Below are 23,452 nucleotides of genomic sequence, written 5' to 3'. Positions count from 1 at the left end.
GATCTATCCTTGGAAAACAAAGGGGAGGGGCAGCAAAGGGAAGACTTCAGCAGAAAAGAGAGACTGGAAATAGAGGATGTCGGAGGTGTTGAGTTGGCCACCTCCATGAGATGGATAATTCTCAAATGGGATTGCCAGCAGAGAGCAGCCAGCCAGATGTGTTGACGCCAACCAGCGAGCCGGCAAGCCAGACAGACAGACAAACACACACATTGGGCATTTCCTTCCAGACAGCCTGTTAAGCATTCATCCTGCTTTCTTTGTAGGGGATTAGAGAGTGCTGCATCAAGCAGGTGTTAAACTATGGAACTCGCTTCCACAGGAGGCAGCGATGGCCAGCAATGTGGATGGCTTTAAAACAAGTATTAGACAAATTCATGGAGGAAAAGGCAATTGGCGGCTACTAGCAATGATGGAGGAAGCAATTACTGGAAACCGCAGTAAGGGAGAGGGCTTTTGTGCTCAGATCCTGCTTGGGGTCTCCAGAATTGAGACTTCTGGTTGGCCACAGTGAGAACAGGATGCTGGACCAATGGGTCATTGGCCTAACCCAGCAGGCTCTTATGCTTTTATATTCTTACGTTACTCCACACTCCCCTGTGCATTTCCTTGTCGCTTTTCTAATCTCAAAACAGCCCAACTTGAGTGGAGGAAGTGAGGTTGTATACCCAGCATACATTTAAAGCACATCATTTCCCCTCCCCCACAAAAATAATACTGAGCATAGGAACATAGGAAGCTGTTTTATATTCTGTTAGACCAGTTATCTAGCTCAGTATCATTTACACTGACTGGCAGCTGCTCTCCAGTGTTTCAGACAGGAGCTTCCCCCCAGCCCTACCTGGAGATGCCATTGTGAACGGCATCTGGGACTTTCTGCATGCAAAGCGGATGCCATACCACTGAGCTACGGCCGTTCCCTAAACTACTGGAAACTGTAGTTTTCCCTTCACAGAACTGCAATCCCCAGCACCGTTGACAAATTAGAGTTCCCAGGGTTCTTTAGGTAAGATCACGTGCTTTTCTTTTATGGCACATTCTCAGTCTGTGGTTTTTGCGCAAAAGCTCCAGATCAACTAATTATGAAAGTTGAACTTGCTTGGGGATGTGATTGAATCCCACTCTCAGATAGTTACAATCTGGAAGCCCCTGCCCTCCTGAGACACACAGACACCACTCTAATTGGAAGGGGGAGTGCTGGGTCTGAGATTAATCTTTGGCCACAGACTCCCCGGCTAAACCCCTTCCTGTATCAAGTCAGCCTTGCCTGTTTTGTTCGTGGCGAGCAAGAACCTCTCTGCTTTCTCCCCCTCGTGACCAAGAGTGCCCAGCGTAATTAATTTTGACTTACAGGAGCAGTATTAAATTGGATAGGAACTGGTGAAAATAGGATTAGGGGTGGAATATTGCCAAGGGCAAAGAGAATTAAAAAGCCTTCGGAAAGGGGTCAAGGGTGGCTGATATCACTGAGCTGATGAACGGCGGCCGTTTTGGAGGCTGCTCAGGAAATGTGCAATGCGAAAACAGCGATGGCATGCTTGCCGATGCTGCTCTGTGTCTCTGTGTGTGTTGAGACAGAACTGTGAATCAGGAGATTCGTGGTTCAAAAAGCGCTTGAGCCACAAATTCTCTTAGAACCATAGTCAAGCCACCGTCGCTCAACCTCCATTCCCAGCTTGTAGCATCTTACTTGGCAATAGATCATAGATGAAAACTCTGGCACTTGCGGGGTTATTCTTCTCATTCCAAGGACCAGCCCTCACGCCCCTTCTCCCTGCTACTGGATCCTCTCCTTTGTAGGCATTGATTCTGCCCTAGAAGGAAAGCAAAGAAGGCTTTGAACTTCTGGTCACAAAACCTTTGTGGAAAACCTTAGCAGCTACACTGTCATTCAAAACGACACTCTTCAGAGGAAAGGTGCAAAATGGCAGACTACATGCCATGTGGTGGCTTAGTGCTCATGTGCATTAACAGCCATGTGCACTAGAGAGGAGGAGGTGTGGCTCTTCCTCACTCTCCAATGCAATGACAAATCAAGTTTTGGGCAGGGGTGGGATATCTGCAGCCTTCAGCAAGTGATTGGTTCAGACCCCTGGCAAGGTCGCTTGGCTGTTTTTCAGCAGCTTGCTATGTGGGGAGGGAGAGAGAGAGAAAGAAAGAAAGAGAATGAGAAGGGAATAATGATTCATTCATTTATTGCATTCCAGAAGCTCAGAATACAATGGTTCTTTCCCATATCCATTTTATCCAAACAACAACCCTGTGCAGTAGGCCATGGTGACAAGAGAGAGATTATTAATGGCCGAGTGAGAATTGGAACTGCTATCTTCTTGATGTTGGCCTGACAAACTAAGCTCTCATCATACTGGCTCTGTGTCCAGTAAACAGGGGTCTGGGACTGTGTCAGGCAAATGGGGTCCTTGGAGCATATGCAAAAGGAGGAGGAGGAAGGTAAGTAACAGGATTGTTTTTCTGAGAATACCGTACGTCAGGCATCTTGAGCACAGAAAGGAATTCTACATAACTGCTATTTGTTAATTTCACACACACACACACACACACACACACACAGCAGAAGACAACGGAATAAAACAGAACAGCTCCAGTCTAAAGAAACAATTAAAACAGACAAAACTATAATTTCCAAATGATGTCAACAAAAGGAGTAGCTTCCTGTAGCCTGAGCACTTATGTGAAAATGTGTGGAATGTGCCCCAGGAAAAGGCAGACATCCTGGAGTCAGCATCCCAGGGGGGTAAGAGAGGATGAGAGCTGAAAGCTGAGAACAGCAGGCCAGGCAGATCTGAGAATAGACATCCAGCTTTGCTGACCACCAGAATGCCTAAGACTGTAGCAGAGCTGGTCCAATAGGGTCAGCCCTATCGTTGGGCAGAGTGAGGTGGCTCCACCCTCACCCTCAGGCAGCAGATTTCAAGGTGAGGGGAGAGGAAGCAGTGGTAATATGTTAGTGGACAGAGCGCTGTGTGTCATGTGACCTACCCTGCGCCCCTTAAGCTAGCCCTCAGGTGCCACAAATGGATGGGATAGAAGTTTATAAAATTATGCATGGCACAAAGGAAGTGGATAGAGAAAATGCTTTCTCCCGCTCCCATAACACAAAAATGCATGGACTCCCAATGAAGCTGAATGTTGGAAGATTCAGGGCAGGAATCTTCTGCAAATGAAGTCATTATTCACACAGTTAAACTGTGGAACTCACTCTCACAAGAGGTAGTGATGGCCACCTTCCTGGATGGCTTTAAAAGAGGTTTGGAGCAAGACAGTTGCAAGAAACCATAGGAAGGGACAGTGAGAGGTGTGGCCTGAACAGAGCTCCCAAGGGCCAAATAGGGAAATATGGAGAGCCACCTTTGGCCCCCAGTAGTAGAGGTTCCCCACTCCTGCCTCACAGCTAAGAAAACAAGGCTTTATGCTACATCACGCTTTTGCATATTGTTTTTGTCAAGATTTGCAAATCTCTTCCTCCAAAAGCTATCCCTTAAGAGTGGCAGTTTTTCAAGACTGCCGAAAAAGTCAGTATGAAGCAGTGGGTCGTTTTGTCTCAGCCCCTTCTGGTCCTCTACCAGGGTGGCAGCTGACGTCCTTTTGTTGATCTTCAGTTGCTAATGGGATTATTTCTATTTGTTACTGTATAATTCTACAGGTTATTACATCACATCTCACGGCCCAGGGGATCAAAGGGAGAGACTCCGGGGCAGCCTTCTCAAAACAGAGATCCTTTTATGTTCTAACCCACCTGTGCAGTCGTGCGTGCCGAAGGCTGGCAGAGTAACCGGCGGAAAAGTCCCCAGGTGGGGGGAGGGGAGGGATCGGTAGAGAATGAGGGTAATTAGAGCAGAGAGCTTAGCGCCTAAATCCGAGAGACAGCGGAATTCTTGAAAGTAGCTTTATTACCGGGGAGGGCAAGGCAAGGAGCAGAAGAAGACGTGCCAGAGAGCTTGCAGCCTCCCGCAGAGAAGGTTGCCAGGTTCTGCAACTTAGCTGTGTGAGAGGCTTGAAAACCGGCAGCTCCCAGCCTCCCTGCCATTGACAGAACTGCTGCGATGCCTCAGAATCTTCATAAACATTCAAGCTGAGGACAGGGGCCATGGAGGCAAGAAAACGATGCAGCTGCGATGATGGGAGGTTCCTTTGGCTGAGGTGCAGGAGGCACTGTGCAGTTCAAAGGGCATTGGAGTCATCGTGGCTGAAGGCTGCGTGGGCCCCTAAAGGTCAACGTTGGCTTGAGAAAAGGGGAAAGGGTGGGCAGTAAGCCTAGAATAAAGATAACGAAGGAAGGGGAGTCAAAGGAAGACACTGAACTGCACTAACTTCAAGGGAAGCGCCTTTCATGGAAGAAAGAACTGTGAAAGCTGCAACATTTCATTGGAGTCTCAGTGGCTTCCCCCCAAAAAATCCTGGGAACTGAAGTTTGTAATAATAATAATAATAATAATAATAATAATAATAATAATAATAATTTGTTATTTATACCCCGCCCACTTGGCTGGGTTTCCCCAGCTACTCTGGGCGGCTCTCAACAGAATATTAAAAAAACGATAAAACATCAAACTTTAAAAACTTCCCTAAGGATGTTGAGAGTTGTGAGGCGACCCCTAACAACTCTCAACACAGAGCTACAGTGGTTCAACAGCCAATGCTTCTTCCCACGAAACTCTGTGAGGGGAACAGGGGTCTCATGACAACTCTCACCACCCACAACAATCTCCTCTTTAAAGTGATATCTTCGTGCTTTAAATGTATGGTGTGTCTGTGGCTTGAGAACCAGTGAACTTCATAGCTGAATGAGGACTTGGAGCCTGTTCCCTTCCAACCCTCTAACCACAACTGGTTATCACTTCCCAGGATAGTGCTACCACACGTGATCCCATTGCCTCCCCAGCCCCACAGTAAGAAACAGCCTCCATCTTCTATAGCTGCAGAGAGAGGAGGACCCCCATGGAATGACCAAGTATATTATTCTGGGGGAAACGGATGTCTCTCTCCCCCTCTCTCACCCGCTTTCCTTTCCTCTCGGAGTTCAGCAGCTACACATTCCACACTGAATTCAATTTTATGCTACGGGGCGCCGAGTTTGCAAAGCAGCAGCTGCTGCCTGGGGTTGTGTGTGTGTGTGTGTGTGCTTTACCTAAGGATGCATACAAATAAAGGCACAATACCTTATTACAAAGGAATGCATAGCTAAGCATTGGCTCCTGGCGCAGAGATCTCTTCCAGAGGGAGTATTTCACCCGCCTCCCCGCTTTATCAGTTACACGCCCAAAGGGAAATGATAACAGGGATGAGCAAATCTGACCATTTCAGTTTTCTCCCATTTCTTATTTCCACCCCTCTCTTAATTTCTGTTCACCACATTTCCACATCAGTTTATTTTTTTTACTTTTTATAAATCCTCATGAAAATTCATCAGTTTTTTTTAGTATCCATTTTCCCAAATAGACACTTTAGTATGCAATTTTGCTTACAGGCAAAATCCCCCTGATACAATGCATTTGCATATGTTATTTCATTAATATATACATTTATCATGCACACTTCCCCAACACACACACTTTGGTACATGGTTTTTGATTGGACAACTGCATTGCAAAATTCGAAGAAGTGTGAATTCCAAATGGTGTTTCGGTTCATGTCTAGTTTTTGGAAGCAAGAGGTGGGTAGGTTTGCATTCAGATGCAAACCAGACCAAATGTATCCCCCATCCCTGGTTCTCAAACCAGAGATTTGAAAATGCACAATATTTATTTTTTATTTAGAGTCCTTTCAAAGTGCTCAGGTGCTTTCACAAATGTATTGAAGATATGAAGAGTCTGCTGCATCTAGCCCAGGATCCTGTTCTCACAGCAGCCAACCAGATGCCTGTGTGGAAAACCCACAGGCATGACCCAAGCACAAAAGCACCCTCCCCTCCTGTGGTTTCCAGCAACTGATATTCAGAAGCACCACAGCTTTGCTGTGGAGGTAGATCATAGCTGTCATGGCTAACAGCCATTGATTGCTCTCTCCTCCATGAATTTGTTCAATCCGCTTTTAAAACCATCCAAGCTGGAGGCCATAACTGCTTCCTGTAGGAGTGAGTCCCATAGTTTAACTATATACTATGTGAATAAGTGCTTCCATTTATCCGTCCTAAATCCTCCCCAAGTTCTAGTGTTATGAAAGAGAGAGAGAGAGAGAGAGAGAGAGAGAGAGAGAGAGAGGCTTTGCACTGAAGTCATGTTTACACTGAAACAAACGAGGTGGAATAATGTAAGGACAATGTAACTTATATAATTTATATAACCGACATAGCTACAGTGGTACCTCTGGTTGCAAATGGGATCTGTTCCGGAGGCCCATTCGCAACCTGAAAAGAATGCAACCCGCATCTGCACACGCGCGGGTCGCAATTCACCGCTTCTGCACATGTGCACGGCGTCATTTTGCACGTCTGCACATGCGCAATCAGTGAAACTCGGAAGTAATCCTTTCCGGTACTTCCCGGTTGCTGCGGGACGCAACCTGAAAACGTGCAACCTGAAGCAAACGTAACATGAGGTATGACTGTACACAGCAAACAGTGAGACAGATAATGCAACTTTTGGTGGAAGGTGATCTGCAGCAGACTAGAAACAGGGCTGCACGTGATGAGCCCAGAGTGGAGGAGAAACTGATGTCTTGCAACATCCCTGCTTTCTGATAAGTGGGGGGGGGGGGAATCAGCATTGAGGAAAGGGGAGGCTGCAGTGCTAACCACAATTCTTTCCTCCTCCTCCTCCTCCTCCTCCTCCTCCTCCTCCTCCTCCTCCTCCTCTCTCTCTCTCTCTCTCTCTCTCTCTCTCACACACACACACATATGATATTTTTACAGTTGCTTCTCAAGCTGCCCCTAGCCTGACAGCCTGGCTTGATCAAAGGAGAGGAAGGATTCCCAGCGGGCTCACCTGCAGGGCCAGTGAAGGATAAAACGAGAGAGACAGAGAAAGAGGTCAGAAATTGACAGGGGAGTGCAAAGGGTTAATGGGTCAGCCTCTGGGTGGGAGCAGGAGACTTTGCCTTCTGGAAAGGACAGTGTGTGTGTGTGTGTGTGTGTGTGTGTGTGTGTGTGTGTTGGGAGTGGGGTTGTGACATCAGCACTTCCTGTCTGATTATCTCTGACTCAGCGTGTGCTAATGAGCTTGACCGGTGACCTCTCCCTCCCCCAGGGAGCGATTTGCATATCTCTGGCCATAATTCCGGAGTAGGGGAAGGGGGCAGCAGCAGGGGGGAGATGCACTGCTCTGCTGTCGCCTTATCGGCCGGATGGAAACATTTTTTTATTTATTCCCCTGCTTTTTAAGCCATTTTATTTTGCACCTGGGGTTGTAATGCGATCCAGCTGGGGCACGTTGAAGGGGGTGGGGAGAGAGAGAGAGAGAAATGAAGACCATGGCTGTAGCCAATCTGATGAACTGGCAATTTGGGTACGCTTTGCTTCCTACAGAACTTTAGGACTCACTAGTTGAGCTCTGTTTAGCACAGACATAAGGAGATGATGGGAGGATTTCCTGGGCTTGCTGCATCCGGGACCCCAGCAATCTGGAGGGCAGGAGAGACAGGACAAAGAGACCCACTTATCTGTGGAGTCCATTTAAAATATGACATTTGACATCTCTCCGGTGCTTCTTTGCAAAGCACACCACATAAGTGTTTTATATGTGGAACTGTTTCTAAACGTTTGCATTGCTTTTGTATATGGGATTGTTTTCCTTATTTATACTTGTATACTTTGTTGATGCAACCCACCTTGGGACCTTATGGTAAAAGGTGGGTAAGCAATAAAATAACCTGCTGCTGGCAAATGTCTATCACAGGAGACAAAGGAGTGCACCTTGGGGGTGAAGTCAAACAGCTGTATTAGCAGCACTGAAGTGACTTCCCCAGGGCACAAGCCTGGGCTGTGTGAATGGAGGTCTTGGGCTGCCCAGGCAACAAGACCCCCCTCTCAGCCTCGCTGATGTGGGCGAAAGGAAAGCAGATCAATATGTTTGGTACCAGCTTGGCTGCAGGAGCTGCCAGAAGGAGTCATACAAAGCATCATCCCAACTGCCTTAGGAACTCCACTCCGGATTTGTGTAGGATTTATTCCTTAGCTTTTTCTTTTCTTCTCTCAAAGATGTCCCACAAGGCAGTGGAGTTTTAGGACCAGCATTTTCCTTCTCCTAGATGGGCCGCCTTCCCAGGTTGATGAGCCCCATCTGCCCCTCACTTCCCTCTGCGGCATGTTCAGAAACCTCCTTCTTCCTTGCTGGACCCACTATTGAACTTCTCCACCAGAGCATGTCTTTGCTGGCTGGGGAGGTCCCTAACTCACTGAGGGTTTGAGACCCATTGGCTACCCTCACCTGGTTTAGCCAGCCAATCAAAGCCATTCCCCAGGGTGTGGCCTCTGTCACATGCTGACAGCTTCTAGGAGCCACAGGTGAGAGCTGAGTGCAGGGTGGGAACCAAAGGTGGGCAAACTACCCCAGAAGGAGCATGGAAAACAACAATACATTCTGTAATTCTGTAAGTGTCAGTGTGGCATATTGGTTGGAGTATTGGACTAGGATTTGGGGGTAAAGGTAAAAGTAAAGGGACCCCTGACCATTAGGTCCAGTCGTGACCGACTCTGGGGTTGCAGTGCTCATCTCGCTTTATTGGCCGTGGGAGCCGGTGTACAGCTTTGGGTCATGTGGCCAGCATGACTAAGCCACTTCTGGTGAACCAGAGCAGCACATGGAAATGCCGTTTACCTTCCTGCTGGAGCCGTACCTATTTATCTACTTGCACTTTGACTTGCTTTCGAACTGCTAGGTTGGCAGGAGCTCACTGCATTGCGGGGATTCAAACCGCCAACCTTCTGATCGGCAAATCCTAGGCTCTGTGGTTTAACCCACAGCGCTACCCACACCCCCACAGGATCTGGGGGACTGAGGGCTCAAATCCTTGCTCAGCCATGAAGCTCCATAGGTGAACTTGGGCCAGTCACTCTCTCTCAGCTTAACCTACCTTGCAGGGCTGCTGTTGGAATCTAAATGATGAGGGGGAGAACAATGTACGCCACACTGAGCTCCCTGTAGAAAAAGGTGGGATATAAATGCAATACATACTGTAAGTTAAATAAATAAATATTCTTACGACAACTCTGCGAAGTAGGTCAATATTAGTATCATCCCCAGAGGGCAACTAATAGAGGAATCGTAGCATTGCTGCACAGAAATCAGAACTGTTCGCCTAGAGCAGTTCCTTCCATGGAACAGAATGTGTGGGATGCCGATGTTCTACCAAGCAAGGAAACAAACAAACAAATGGAATCAGCGTGCGGCATGAGGTCACACCTGTGGCAGTGAAACTTGCTTGTCCTCACAGGATTTACCAGCTTCTGAAGATTCATTGACGAGCTCAGTATGACTTTGATTTTCCTGTAAACTGTCCTGGAAAAATTTATTTGAATATTTAAAAAAAGAGAAGGAAAGTTTAAGCAAATATTCTCAGGGCGAGTCAAACATGGCAGGTAATACTTTGGAGAGTGGAGTGCAATGATGGGGAACCTCAGGGAAGAGGAGGCAAATGTGGCCTAAGAACTCTTACTAGGCCACACCTCCTCTTTAGCCACACCCTTTCTTGTCAGGCCACACCCCTCACTAGCCTTGCTTCTTACCCTCCTTGAGCATTTTTGCCTGGTTACAGTGAATCCTTGAACTCTGATTGTGCTTCTTGGATGGAGGACAGAGCACTCTGCTGAGCACATGGCAACAAGCCTCACATGCAAAGGTATCCAGTGCTTTACCAACTGCCCTGGCTCCCAGTGGAGTACAGGGTCAGGTTTAAGGTGCTGATTTTGACCTTTGAAGCCCTATGCAGCTTAATACCCACATACCTATGGGACTGCCTCTGCTGGTATGCCCCGTGGAGGTCCTTAAGGTCCACAAATGACAACATTTTGGAGGTCCCAAGTTGCAAAGTGGTTAGATTGGTTTCAGCTAGGGACAGGGCCTTTTCAGTACTGGCCCCGACTTGGTGGAATGCTCTGTCACAAGAGACTAGGTCCTTGCGGGACTTGACATCTTGCTGCAGGGCCTGCAAGACAGAGCTGTTCCCCCTAGCCTTTGGTCTGGACTCAGTCTGACCCTTATGTTCCTCCCCTTGTGGTTTTGATCTATGGGCTACTTTTAAAATGAGGCTGCATTTTAAATTGCATTTTAACCTATATTTCAAATTGGTTTTCCCCCTCCTATTATGTTTTTACTGTAATTTTACTGGTGTTAGCCGTCCTGAGCCCATCTATGGCCGGGGATGGCGGGGTATAAATAAAAGTTATTTTTATTTTTATGAAAATTAAAACTGTTGCTCCACCCACTTTAGCCTCTGGCACCGCCCGCCACTGCCAGAGACCTTTCAGTTCCCTCTGCCCACAATTTCAGAGTGCTCAGAAAATAACTTTGGGTGGAGTCTGCCTTTCTAGCTGCCATGAATCCCATGGAAACATTTGGAGGGGCTATTTGGATCAGGAAGAGTCATGGAGGCTGGGCTAGGCTGTGTCTTGGCCCTGGCATCTCCTGGCATCTCCTGGACAAGAAATTGGAGGCTGGGATAGGCTGTGTCTTGGCCCTGGCATCTCCTGGGGCAACTTGATTGGCTTTAAAAGTGGGTTGGACAAATTCCCAAAGGAGGAGACTATTGATAACTACAAGCCACAGTGGCTATGCTCTGCCTCCTCCAGCAATGCCTCTGAATACCAGTTGCTGGAAACCACAGGAGAGGAGAGGGCTGTTGTGCTCAGGTCCCGCTTGCGGGCTTCCCATAAGGGGACCTGGGTGGACAATATGATAACAGGGTGCTGAACAAGATGGGCCATTGGCCTGATCCAGCAGGCTCTTCTTATGATCATATCTGATCATTTCAAGGTGATCTAGCTGGCGATCATCAAAGGTCATTTTCAGAGAACTGTGACCAAATCATTGCCAAGTTCCTACCATCAACACAGTGGAACCTGCCGTTTGTGGAGTCAAATCTCTTTCTCTCCATCTCCCTCTCCCTCCTACCCACTTTTCCTTTCATTTCCTGGCCGAGGATCAGGGGAGGAGATTAGGTTATCTGATAGGTAAAATTATCGCATCGGAGGTAAGAGCTGTAATGAAAGGCCATCACGGGGACCTGGTTTTCTGATATTCCTGGGAAGTCTCCATTCACTTGGAAGCTTTTACTGGGGGGAAAGAATGACTACTAGTCCCTATGGAAACCTAGCTTTACAAAAGCCCCACGCTCCCACAGAAGAGGGGTGGGGGGGAGTATAATGAGAGCAGGAGAAGTTTTCTTTTGAAATGCAATTTGGTTGCATTCAGCTTTTTTGGAAGCAGTCAGCCCTGTTGATTCTTCCAAACATGTTGGAAGATTCAAGGTCAAGATTTTGCAGCACGTTCGTTAAAATCTGAAAAGATGAAACAAGGTTGTTGTTGCTGTTTCATCTTGCTCTATTAAGTTGTCAGCATGGGGGGTGGGGGAGGGAACAAAGCAGTTCTTGGATTTTTTTCTTCTTCCTTTCTTTTTGAAATTTCAATCCTTAGTTGGATTCTTTCCAAGTGGCTACAGAAGGAACTTTCCTCATTATCTAACAGAGTGGCAGGCAGTATATGGTGTAACTCAGCAGTGAGCGACATAACAACAGAGTTATTATGAAGTTCTTGGTTTGGCCAGTGATTGGTTTTCAAAGGAAACTGCCATTGGCTGATCTAGCTCAATAATGTCTCCACTGACTGGCAGTGGCTCTACGATGTTTCAGGCAGGGGACATTCCCAGCCTTACCTGGGGATGCCGATGATTGAACCTGGGACCTTCTGCATGCAAGACGGATGCTCTACCACTGAGCTATGACATTCCCTTGTGTAAGGCAGCTTGCTAGGCCTTCCTTGTCTGTGTCCAACGTATTAACCAATACGCTACACTTATAAAGCAGAGACATCATCTTGCCAACAAAGATCCGTATAGTTAAAGCTATGGTTTTCCCAGTAGTGATGTGTGGAAGTGAGAGCTGGACCATAAAGAAGGCTGATCGCCAAAGAATTAATGCTTTTGAATTATGGTGCTGGAGGAGACTCTTGAGAGTCCCATGGACTGCAAGAAGATCAAACCTATCCATTCTGAAGGAAATCAGCCCTGAGTGCTCACTGGAAGGACAGATCCTGAAGCTGAGGCTCCAATACTTTGGCCACCTCATGAGAAGAGAAGACTCCCTGAAAAAGACCCTGATGTTGGGAAAGATGGAGGGCACAAGGAGAAGGGGACGATAGAGTACGAGATGGTTGAATAGTGTTCTCGAAGCTACCAGCATGAGTTTGACCAAACTGCGGGAGGCAGTGGAAGACAGGAGTGCCTGGCGTGCTCTGGTCCATGGGGTCACGAAGAGTCAGACGCAACTAAACAACACCACACTGGTGAAAACACAACGGCAAACTTCTTGGACCTTGGTCTGATCCCACAAGGCAGTCTTTACATTTTGGGAAAGAGAGATCATAGCGTCCCAAACAAACGTCCAAGTCACGAGCAAGCTGGCACATGCTGAATTGCAGGCAAGGCTCTGTCAGATCATGCTTTCTCACTCTTCAAGAGAAAGATTCTGCTTGAAGCCAGCCTTGAATAAATGGGCTGTGTGCATCTCTACTGAACTCCTCCGAAAAACTCAGTAAATATTCTGGAGATGGTTAATGATGTCCTGGTTCATTCCGTTCCCCCTTTGCCTGTAACCTCTCTGGATCCTTCCAGCTCTGCCTGCACCTGGGCTTTTATTACTTGCTTTTAAATGGGGTTTGCTGAGTGAATTAAGTGGGGCCTCCCAACAGATGTGTGTCTCCCCACCCCACATGCATTTGAAGCTGACTGGCCTTGGCTGGAAGAACACACACCTGCAGCAGGAGCCCGTCCTTGTCTTGCAGGTGCCCAAGGCCAACCCTTCCATTACGAAGAATCATAGAATTGTAGAGTTTCAAGTGACCCCCAAGGGTCATCTAGTACAACTACCTGCAAGGCAGGGATTTCAGAAAAAGCATCCATCATAGATGGCCATCCAGCCTCTGCTTATAAACCTCCAAGGAAGCAGAGTCCAAGGAGAGGTGATTCCACTGTGAGACAGTGGCCTCAGGTGCTGGGTGGGTGGGTGAGAGGGAGGGAGGGAGGGAGGGAGGAAATTCATTCTAGGGGTGCATTCCAGGACAGAGGTGCTCAAACTGCCGTCTGGCAGCTCCATACCAGCAAGGTGACTGTGAAAAAAGGCAAAGTCTATGCTAGGGGTCATTGGGGAAAGAATTGCAAATAAAACCACCCATAACATAATGTCATTACAGCTGCAAATCATGTCTCTATTGTATCTGTGTCTACAGCCGCAGTAGGCACTGTAACTCTCCAACGATTTGTTTTTTTAAATGCATTTTCCAGTTTTCATTGTACAATGTGCACATTTCATCTTATACCATTTCTATACAGACCGCCCAACCTAACCTTCAGTGGTATTTTAACAAAACCTTAATTCGCTGCATCTTCATTAATTTCTCCTACCTATTTTAAGTCTATTTTTTAAAAAAAAAATATTTATTAAAGTTTCAAAAAAGATTACAAAGATAAGAAAAAGAAAAAAAAGAAAAGAAAAAATACAAAATACAGAAAAATAAAAACATTTAAAAACAAATCAATCTTTCCATATCTTGTCTTTCATTTACTTGTTTCCCTGACCTCCCCACACCTCCCTTTTTTGTATTCCAGTTCAGTTAGTTAATTCAGCAAATCCTTTCCCTCTTTGTTTTTATCCTAATCCTTTAACTTAATATATTGTAACTTTGGATTCTCACCTGTTAACAAACCATTTTTACATACTCCTATTTTACGTCTATCACATCCTTTGTTTTAGTTAACTGCTGTTCAAATAATTACCCCTACAATGGACGCTCAGGTTGCGAACGTGATCCATGCGAGAAGCACCTTCACAACCCGCAGCATTCACAACCCACAGCGCTGCATGTGCGCACACGCGGGTCACGATTCAGTGCTTCTGCACATGCACAAGCACTGAAACCCGGAAGTAACCAGTTCCGGTACTTCCGGTTTCGGCACGGTGCGCAACCCAAAATCGCACAACCCAAAGCGTCTGTAACCCGAGGTATGACTGTACTTGTAGATGGACTGTAATATCATTTCTTTTAAAATATTCTCTAAGGTATTCCCACCCTCCAGTGATTTGACTTCACCTGCAAAGGTGTACCCCTCCACTGTCTCCCGAGATAGACGGATGCCAACAAAACAACAGCAACATTATACAAATCTATGCTGCAACCGCACTTGGCATACAGTGTACGGTTCTGGTTGCCTCACCTCAAAAAGGGTATTGCAGGGTTGGAAAAGGTTCAGCAAAGGGCCCCCAAAATGAGCAAAGGTTATAGCATTTGGGGCTTTTAAATTTATAGAAAAGGCACATAAGAAATGACATGATGGAAGTTTCTGCATAGCATGAGAACTCAGTGACATCCCATGAAGCCAAGTGTTCGAGCCAGTGTGGTGGTGTGGTTAAGAGTGGAGCCAGTGTGGTGTAGTGGTTAAGAGCGGTAATCTTGTAATCTGGGGAACCGAGTTCTCGTCTCCGCTCCTCCACATGCAGCTGCTGGGTGACCTTGGGCCAGTCACACTTCTCTGAAGTCAATCAGCCCCACTCACCTCACAGAGTGTTTGTTGTGGGGGAGGAAGGGAAAGGAGAATGTTAGCCACTTTGAGACTCCTTCGGGTAGTGATAAAGCAGGATATCAAATCCAAACTCCTCCTCCTCTTCTTCTTCTTCTTCTTCTTCTTCTTCTTCTTCTTCTTCGAAGATTCAGGACAGGCAAAAGAAAATTCTTCTTCACACAGTGCATAGTTAAGCTATGGAACTCACTCCCACAAGAGGCAGGGATGGCCATGAACTTGGATAGCTTTAAAATAGGATCGTGCAAATTCATGGAGGATGAGGCTAGCAGTGGCTACTAGCCATGATGGTTATGCTCTGCCTCTGCAATTGGGAGCTGGAGCTGAAGGAACTGTCATCCAAACTGGCCTTGCTGGCTGGGGTTGATGGGAATTGTAGTCCAAAATGTCTAGAGGGCACCAGGATGGGGAGGTAGTTGAACTTATGCATGATCTCCAACATTTCACCAATGTAAACAGGGAAGTCCTATTCCATAATGATCATTTTACTGTTTATACGCCACACATCTTACCAGTGGCGTAGCGTGGGGGGTGCAGGGGGGGTCGGCCACACTGGGAGCAACATCTGGGGCTGGCCGCACTGGGAGCCCCCCCTGCACCCCCCACACTACACCACTGGGTCCAGTCATGGCCGACTCTGGGGTTGCGGCACTCATCTTGCTTTATTGGCTGAGGGAGCCGGCGTACAGCTTCTGGGTCATGTGGCCAGCATGACTAAGCTGCTTCTGGCGAACCAAAGCAGCGCACAGAAATGGCATTTACCTTCCCGCCAGAGCGGTACCTATTTATCTACTTGCACTTTGACGTGCTTTCGAACTGCTAGGTTGGCAGGAGCAGGGACCGAGCAACAGGAGCTCACCCTGTCATGGGGAGTCGAACCGCCGACCTTCTGATCAGCAAGTCCTAGCCTGTGGTTTAACCCACAGCGCCACTCACACCCCTAGTACTTTGCCTTTAGAGCAAAAGAAAAAGTTCGTCATTTGGGTAGCGGAGGGTATGTTGCATAAGCACAGAGGCACTCAGGGAGAGTGGCCAACATTTCAGAAACCAAAAGATGGGGAACCCTGGACTAGGACTCCTACCAGCCTCAGCAAACATGGGTACCCCACCTGCTAGTGATGGGGCCTGACCTCCAGTAGCCATTTGCCCTTTTCACACACTTGTAAGGTGAAGCTGTTCAAACCAACCAGTTTAATCATTTCGCAGTCTTTCTTTCCTTCCTGCACCCGCTCAACTTCCCCCTCTGTAACCCTCAGGCCCATGTGTGTGTGTGTGTTTTAAAGTTCACCTGGTTGCTTTTTATAAAAATAAAAAATAAATACATCCAACCCCAGTGAAACTGTACACCTAGGAAGAATTTAATTACCTTCCCCTTAAAGCCCAGTGACAGTGCAACTGGTGCATATCATTCGTAGCTAGAGTATCGCTCAAAAATGCTAAGGCTTCTGGCTTTATCAAGCTTAAAAGCTTTCCTGGAATATGTTCAAAACTGCTGACTGAGCAAGATTAAACATTGCAATGTAGAAAGGGGAAAAGAAATCTCCACTTGGCAGGATTCTCGGCTTCCCCTGGGAGATCAAATTTAATTCTAGTGTGATTAGGGGTTCTTTCTTTCTTTCTTTCTTTCTTTCTTTCTTTCTTTCTTTCTTTCTTTCTTCCCATCCCTTCCTCCCCCTCTGTCTGACTCTCTCTGTCACTCAAGCACAATCATCACCATTATTATCATCACCTACAGAAAAACTGGTTCGCAATGTACTCTCATATACTAGATTGACCAAGGATTCATACCCAGCTCCTTCAAGCACTCCTTGTAAGGCTTAGCTTACAGACCCTTGATCATCTTGGTTGCCCTCTTCTGCACATGTTCCAGCTTGTCAACATCCTTCTCAAATTGTGGTGCCCAGAATTGGACACAGTATTCCAAGTGTGGTCTGACTAAGGCAAAATAGAGTGGTACTAGAACTTCCATTGATCTGGACGCTATACTTCTGTTGATGCAGCCTGGAATAGCATAAGCTATTTTTGCTTATTTGTGGTGGACCACAAGCTTAACATGGGTCAACAATGTTAAGCTTGTGGTCCACCAAGACCCCTAAATCCTTTTCACATGTACTGCTAGTAAGCCAGGTGTCCCCCATCCTATGGTTGTGCATCTGGTTCTTCCTGCCTAAGTGCAGAACCTTACATTTGTCCCTATTGAAATTTATTTTGTTAGCTTGTGCTCACTTCTCCAATCTGTTAAGGACATTTTGAATTCTGATTCTGTCTTCTGTGGCATTAGCTGCCCAGTCTGGTGTCATCTGCAGATTTGATGAGCATCCCCTCAATTATTTCATCCAAGTCATTTATAAAGACGTTAAACAACAACAGGCCCAGGACAGAACCCTGCAGCACCCTACTTGCCACTTTTTTCCAGAATGATGATGAACCATTAATGAGTACTCTTTGGGTTCGATTGGTCAACCAGCTACAAATCCACCTAACACTTACCTCGTTCAACCCACATTTTACCAGCTTCCTCGTGAGAATAGCATGGGGGACTTTGTCAAAAGCCTTACTGAAATCAAGATACATTATGTCCACAACATTTCCCTGATCCACCAAGTTTGTAATTCCATCAAATAAAGAAATCAGATTGGTCTGGCATGACTTATTTTTGAGAAACCCATGCTGGGTCTTAGTAATCACAGCATCCTTTTCTAAATGCTCACAGACTGACTGTTGAATGATCTGTTCTAGGACCTTCCTTGGTATCGAGGTCAACCTCACTTGGGTCTTCCTTTCCCCCTTTTTTGAAGATGAGGGGGAGATGAGAACAACATTTGCCCGCCTCCAGTCTGTAGGGACCTCACCTGTTCTCCAAGAATTCTCAAAGATAATAGACAAAGGCTCTGAAGTTACACCTTCAAGCTCCTTTAGTACCCTTGGATGCAGCTCATCAGGCCCTGGATATTTGAATTCATTTTAAGTAGCTAGGTGTTCCCTTACTACCTCTTTTCCTATCTTGGGCTGCAGCTTCCTCCTTACATCATTTATTATGTTATCACCAGGTTGGGCATCACTTTCCTTTCGGGTGAAGACAGAGGCAAAGTAGGCGTTGAGTAGTTCCACGTTTTCTCTGTCACCCAATGCATTTCTCTGTGTTCCCTATCAGAGGACCTACCACTTGCTTGTTCTTTCTCTTACTGCAGACGTAGCCGAAGAAACCTTTTATATTATTTTTAACCTCTCTTGCAAGCTTGAGCCCATTCTGAGCTTTAGCCAGCCTGACTTTCTCCCTGCAACTGTTGGCTACTAGTGTATACTCCTCCTTTGTGAGTTTCCCTTTCTTCCATTTCTTATACATGCCCTTCTTAACTCTCAGCTCATCTGTAAGCTCCTTATGCAGCCACACTGGTTTCCTTAGATGCCTCCCACTTTTCTTTCTTGTTGGTATTGCCTTCTATATTTCTCCTTTTAAAACTCCCATCCTTCTTGGTCTCCATTTTCATTGAGTATTTCTGACCACGGGATCACACCCAGGGGTGTCTTGCCCATAGAGGCAAGTGGCGTGGGGTGCCAGGGTGCCAAGTTCTGGAGGGCACCAGGGAAGAGGTGGAGGCTGGGCGTGGCGCCTCCTGGCATCAACTCACCGCCCTCACCCGCCTCGCTGAAGCAGCGCCGTGCCCGGAGCCTCTGCCTCTTCCCCACCAGAGGAGCTGCCCTCCAGCCACTGCCCACCTCCTCCAGTCCCACAAAGCTGCCAGCGGTGCCATAAAAAGGTCGGCAACTCTGGAAAATGTGGGGGGGGGGCGGTGGCGCCAGAGGGATCTTTTCACCATGGCGCCGAATATACTTAAGATGGCCCTGATCACACCCAGTAGCTCCTTCAGCTTCTTGAAATTGGCCTTCTTAAATTCTATATCCTAGGATGGAATTAGACTCTTTTACCACTTTATAAACAGTTATGATGTAGTCGTCCCTCCCCCCCCAAATTCTGGGAGCCATAGTTTGTTAAGGGTGCTGGGAGCTGTTAGGAGACCCCTTTATTTCCCTCACAGAGCGCAAGTTCCCAGAGTGGTTTCACAGTAAGTTCCTCAACCCTGGGAGCTCTGGGGACTGAAGTTCTGAGAAGAGAATAGAACCTCTTCTAAGAACTCTCAGCACCCTTAACTGTGGCTCCCGGACTACTTTGAGGTGAAGCCACAACTGTTTAATGTAGTATCATAGCATCTTAAGTGTAGGGTTTGGCTGCTACTGATTCTGAGATTTTGTCATCATAGAATTGCAGAGTTGGAAGGGACCCCAAGAGTCCTCTAGTCTAACCCTCTGCAATACAGGAATCTCAACTAAATCGTACATGACAGGTGGCCATCAAACCTCTGCTTGAAAACCTCCAACGAGTCCACAACCTTCCAAGGAAGTCTGTTAAGCTTTTACTGTCAGAAGGTTCTTCCTGATGTTTAGTTGGAAACTCCTTTCTTGTAATTTGAATTCACTGGTTCAGGTCCTAGCCTCTGGAGCAGGAAAAAGCAATCTTGTTCCATCTTCTATGTGACAGCCCTTTAGATATTTGAAGACGGCTCTCATATCTCCATCCAGACAATGCTGCATGGTGTGCCACTTTGCTTAATTCTACATAAATGTTTGGCATTCATTTTTTTCAAAAGCATTTTTAAAAAAATATACTTTGAGATATGTCTGAACTGCTCACATTATAGAATATCAGCAGTATACAAGCACTGCTTAAAAACCTCTGAGGAATGAGTGTCCACCGCCTTCCACCCCAAATAATATAAAACATTCCCTGAGAATAATACAGTTAAAATAACAAACAACACAAAAACATGATCAGCAGATAAGCATTTGAAAAATACCAATCAGAGTAGGTGTGGGTAAATAAAAGTGGCCTTCAAGGGTGTCTCTAAAAGAGTTTCTCCTAATCTTTGCATTTTTGTACACAATTTTACCCATCCCAGAAACTCGTATTCAGAGCCATATTGCCTCCGACAGTGGAGGTACACAGGAACGCAGGAGCATAGAGAGCTGCCTTGTACCGAGTTGGACCATTGGTTCAGCTAGCTTAGTATTGTCCCTGCTGGCTGGGAGCAGCTCGTCAAAGTTTCAGACAGGGTTCTCTCCTAGCCTTACCTGGAGATGTTTGTGGGAATTGAACCTGGGACCTTGTGCACACAAAGCAGATACTCTTCTACTGAGCTATGGCTCTCGTAGCCACCATGGTTTGTAGCAATTGATAGCCTTATCCTTCCTGAAATCGTCTACTCCTCTTTTAAAGCCATCCAAGTTGGTGGCCACCACTGTCTCTTGTGGGAACCAATTTCACTGTGTGAAGAAAGACTTCCTTTCATCTGCCTGAAATCTTCCAACATCCAACTTCATTGGGTGGTCTTTCTGGGTTCTAGAATTATCAGAGAACCGATCCACTTCCTCCCCACCATGCATAATCTTAACCACATTGTCCAGCAGCTGGTAGTCAGAGGTATTACTGATAGCCTCCTTCTCCATGAATTTGTCCAGTCCTCTTTTAAAGCCACCCAAGTTGATGACCATCACTGCCTCTTGTGGGAGTGAGTTCCACAGTTTAACTATGCACTTTGTAAATAATTCCTTACATCTGTCTGGAATTTTCTAACCTTCAGTTTCATTGGATGGCCCCGTTGGGTTCTACTGTTATGTGAGGACCCATCCACTTTCTCTCCACCATGCTGTGATTCCTGCATTGCAGGGTTTTGTTTTTATTTTTATTATTAAATGACCCTTTGGATCCCTTCCAACTCTGCAATTCTGTTAGTCTATCAGTCTTGCTTTGCTTCTTGTTTACTGAGCCAACGTTGATACAGTAGAGCTCCCCTTGCATTTCAGGAGTAAATCAGACCTTAATTGGTCTCCTGCACCTTTAAGAAGCAGCGGCGTCATGCCACCTGATACAAGCTCCTCCTCCCTTTATGGGCTACTCTTAAAGGGGCTACCCCCCCAATCTAGAGCTGCCTTTGCCAACCTGGAAGCAGGTGCCCCGGGGAACGCAGCAGGGGAGCCCCAGTGGTGATTGGCTGTCCGCAACTATTTCCGAAGACACCAACTGCCTTCCTTCCTCACCTCTAAGTGAGAAGACTGAGAGCCCTGCTGTTGCATGAAATAAGAAACCAACAGCTGGAGGGGCCACCTGTGCACCTCCTGCCATAATCCTCTCTCCAGGGGCCACATCCAGCCCTGGCAGGCAGCCAAGGAGCCCCCAGTGGTCACTCCGCCATAGGGGGAGCAGCAGAGATGCTCCATCGTCCAACTGGGATGCTCGCTGCCATTTTATTCCAATTAGTGCCGCTGCAAACAGACAAGCTCTCGCAGCAGCAACTGTGGGGGCCACCCCCTCCAGCAGCCCTTCCCAGGGAATTTGCCAGCCCAGCAAATCTGAAATCCAGCCTTGCGTGTCAGTTAGGCACAGCTGCAAGCACACCCTTCACAACCCGTCTGTCGAGAGTTGCCACAGGCCAGCTGCTTTTGGGAAGATGGAACAGGGTGAAAAAGGGGAAAGGGGAGCCCAGGGGAGCCTTGTGGTCTCCCCCCCTCACTCTGTGTTTCTTACCTGTAAAAAAACCAGCTATGAATTTACCTTGCAGTGTCCTGTTTTGAGAGTACCCCTACATCTCCTGCCTTGGATGGGTGGCAAAGGAGTCCATTTGTGAACAGCAAATTAGGAACACGTTGCTAAGCCTAGGTTGCTGGGTAGGGGAGATTTAAGGTCTTGAAAGGGCTCACCGGCAGAACCCTATCCATCCTCACGAAATGAAAAGAGGCCTGTTTTGTATTCTAACTACCCTGCCCTCCATTTTCCTTAGCCTCCAAGAGCTCTATTGAGGAAAGGCGAGATAATACAAAATGTTTCAAACAAGAAAACCACATATGTGAACCAGCAATGTCAAATGCTAGGAACAGAGGCCTGGAAGAAGCAGCTTCATTGAATTACGAACAGAGGAGGTTGACTTATGCTGAGCTAGACCATTGGGTTTAATCTATCTTAGTATTGTCTACACTGACTGGCAGCAGCTCTCCAGGTAGGAGACTTTCCCAATGCCAGGGATTGAACCTGGGACCTTCTGCATGCAAAGCAGATGCTCTATAAGGCTTGCAGCCTTTCCCTTCTGGGCTATGCACTTCATCTGCTCTAGGACTAGCTCTGCTATATGATATATAAATAGATATAGATATATTCCTTACCAATCCATGCATTTATTCTTTACCAATCCATGCACTGGGAAATAAAGAACCCAGTCCACCTAGAAGTACATCAACTTGGATGGCTTAAATGAGGATTGGACATATTCACAAAGGAGGAGGAGTGCTCTTGTGTTTGAATCCTGATTGCAGGTTTCCCATAGGCAAGTGATTGGCCGTGCTGAGATGGTCTAGATGGGCCAATGGCCTGATCCGGTGGGTCTCTTCTTATGATAAACATGTATGTCCCACTTGCGATGTACAGGAACTATATTCTTAAGAAGTTTGAGCTTTTTAGAGAGAACATGACTCCCTCTCTCTCTCTCTCTCCCCAGATAGCTTCACGCTTGGAGTTGATTTCCTAACAGCCTGGCGAGGCAGATGGGCTGCAGACTTCCACGTCACCAACCAGATAAGGCGGCTTCCCATGCCATCCCATCAGCTTCCAGAAAACGCAGCCTGCTCGCCTCCGACGAGGCCTCTCGCTCTGCCGTTCCAGCTATCTGTCACCACCCCATTGTTTTCTAACTTGATACCTAATTTATTCTAATGACAACAAATAATTTGGCCTAAAGGGAAGAGGGAGCTCTCTTCTGCTGGCTCACCCTTCCATCTGACTGATCAAGCTGTTAGGGTGGTTCTGCTGTCGGTTGCTCAGGGGGGCGCCCGTGAACTTAACAGAAATCGGAGGAGGGGGAGCAGTAAACGCCAGCCACGTCCTTGACCATCTGCTGACGAATCCCTTTGCATTAGATACTGCGGCACCAGAAAATGGGGTTTCCAAGACCTGGGCTTGATGCGGAGGCTCTCAAAACTTTGGGAAGGAAGGAAGGAAGGAAGGAAGGAAGGAAGGAAGGAAGGAAGGAAGGAAGGAAGGGCTGTAGCTCAGTAATAGAGCATCTGCTTTGCACACAGAAGGTTCAGTCCCCAACGCCTCCAGGTAGGGTTGGGAATGCCCCCTGCCTGAAGCTCTAGAGAGAGACTGCCAGTCAGTGCAGACAATACTAAGCTTTGGCCCCAGGGTCTGTCTCAGGATAAGGTAGCTTCTTTTGTTCCTTCCTATAACCCATAGCATCTGCTTTCCATGCAGAAGGTCCAGGCTCAGTCTCTGGCATCTCTAGGGGTGGCTGGGGGGGGGGGATGGGACCCTTGGCTGACAGGCTGCAGAGCCTCTGCCAGTCAGTGGTCTGCCTCAGGATAAGGTTGCTTCCTGTGCTCCTTCTTCTGAAGGGCAGGGAAGTAAGAGTCTTGAGCAGGGAGTCCCCCTGCCTGCCTGCCCTCAGGATAATTTATGTCAGACTGCATGCCTGTTTGCCAACTCCGCCAGCATGTAATCTTTCCATTTTGCACACTGATAATTAAGCTTGCTGTTCCTCCTCTCTCCCCCTAACCTCAGGCTCCAGAAAGTAGCCGGCACAGCCTATTTTCTTCAGTCCCCTGGGCTCGGGGTGGGAAGCAGAAGGCTCCTCTGAGGAGGTTGAGGCTGGTGTTTAAG

Source organism: Podarcis liolepis, assembly GCF_965112155.1.
Source record: "Podarcis liolepis genome assembly, chromosome: 14".
NCBI lineage: Eukaryota > Metazoa > Chordata > Lepidosauria > Squamata > Lacertidae > Podarcis > Podarcis liolepis.
Note: the sequence above shows the minus strand (reverse complement) of the source record.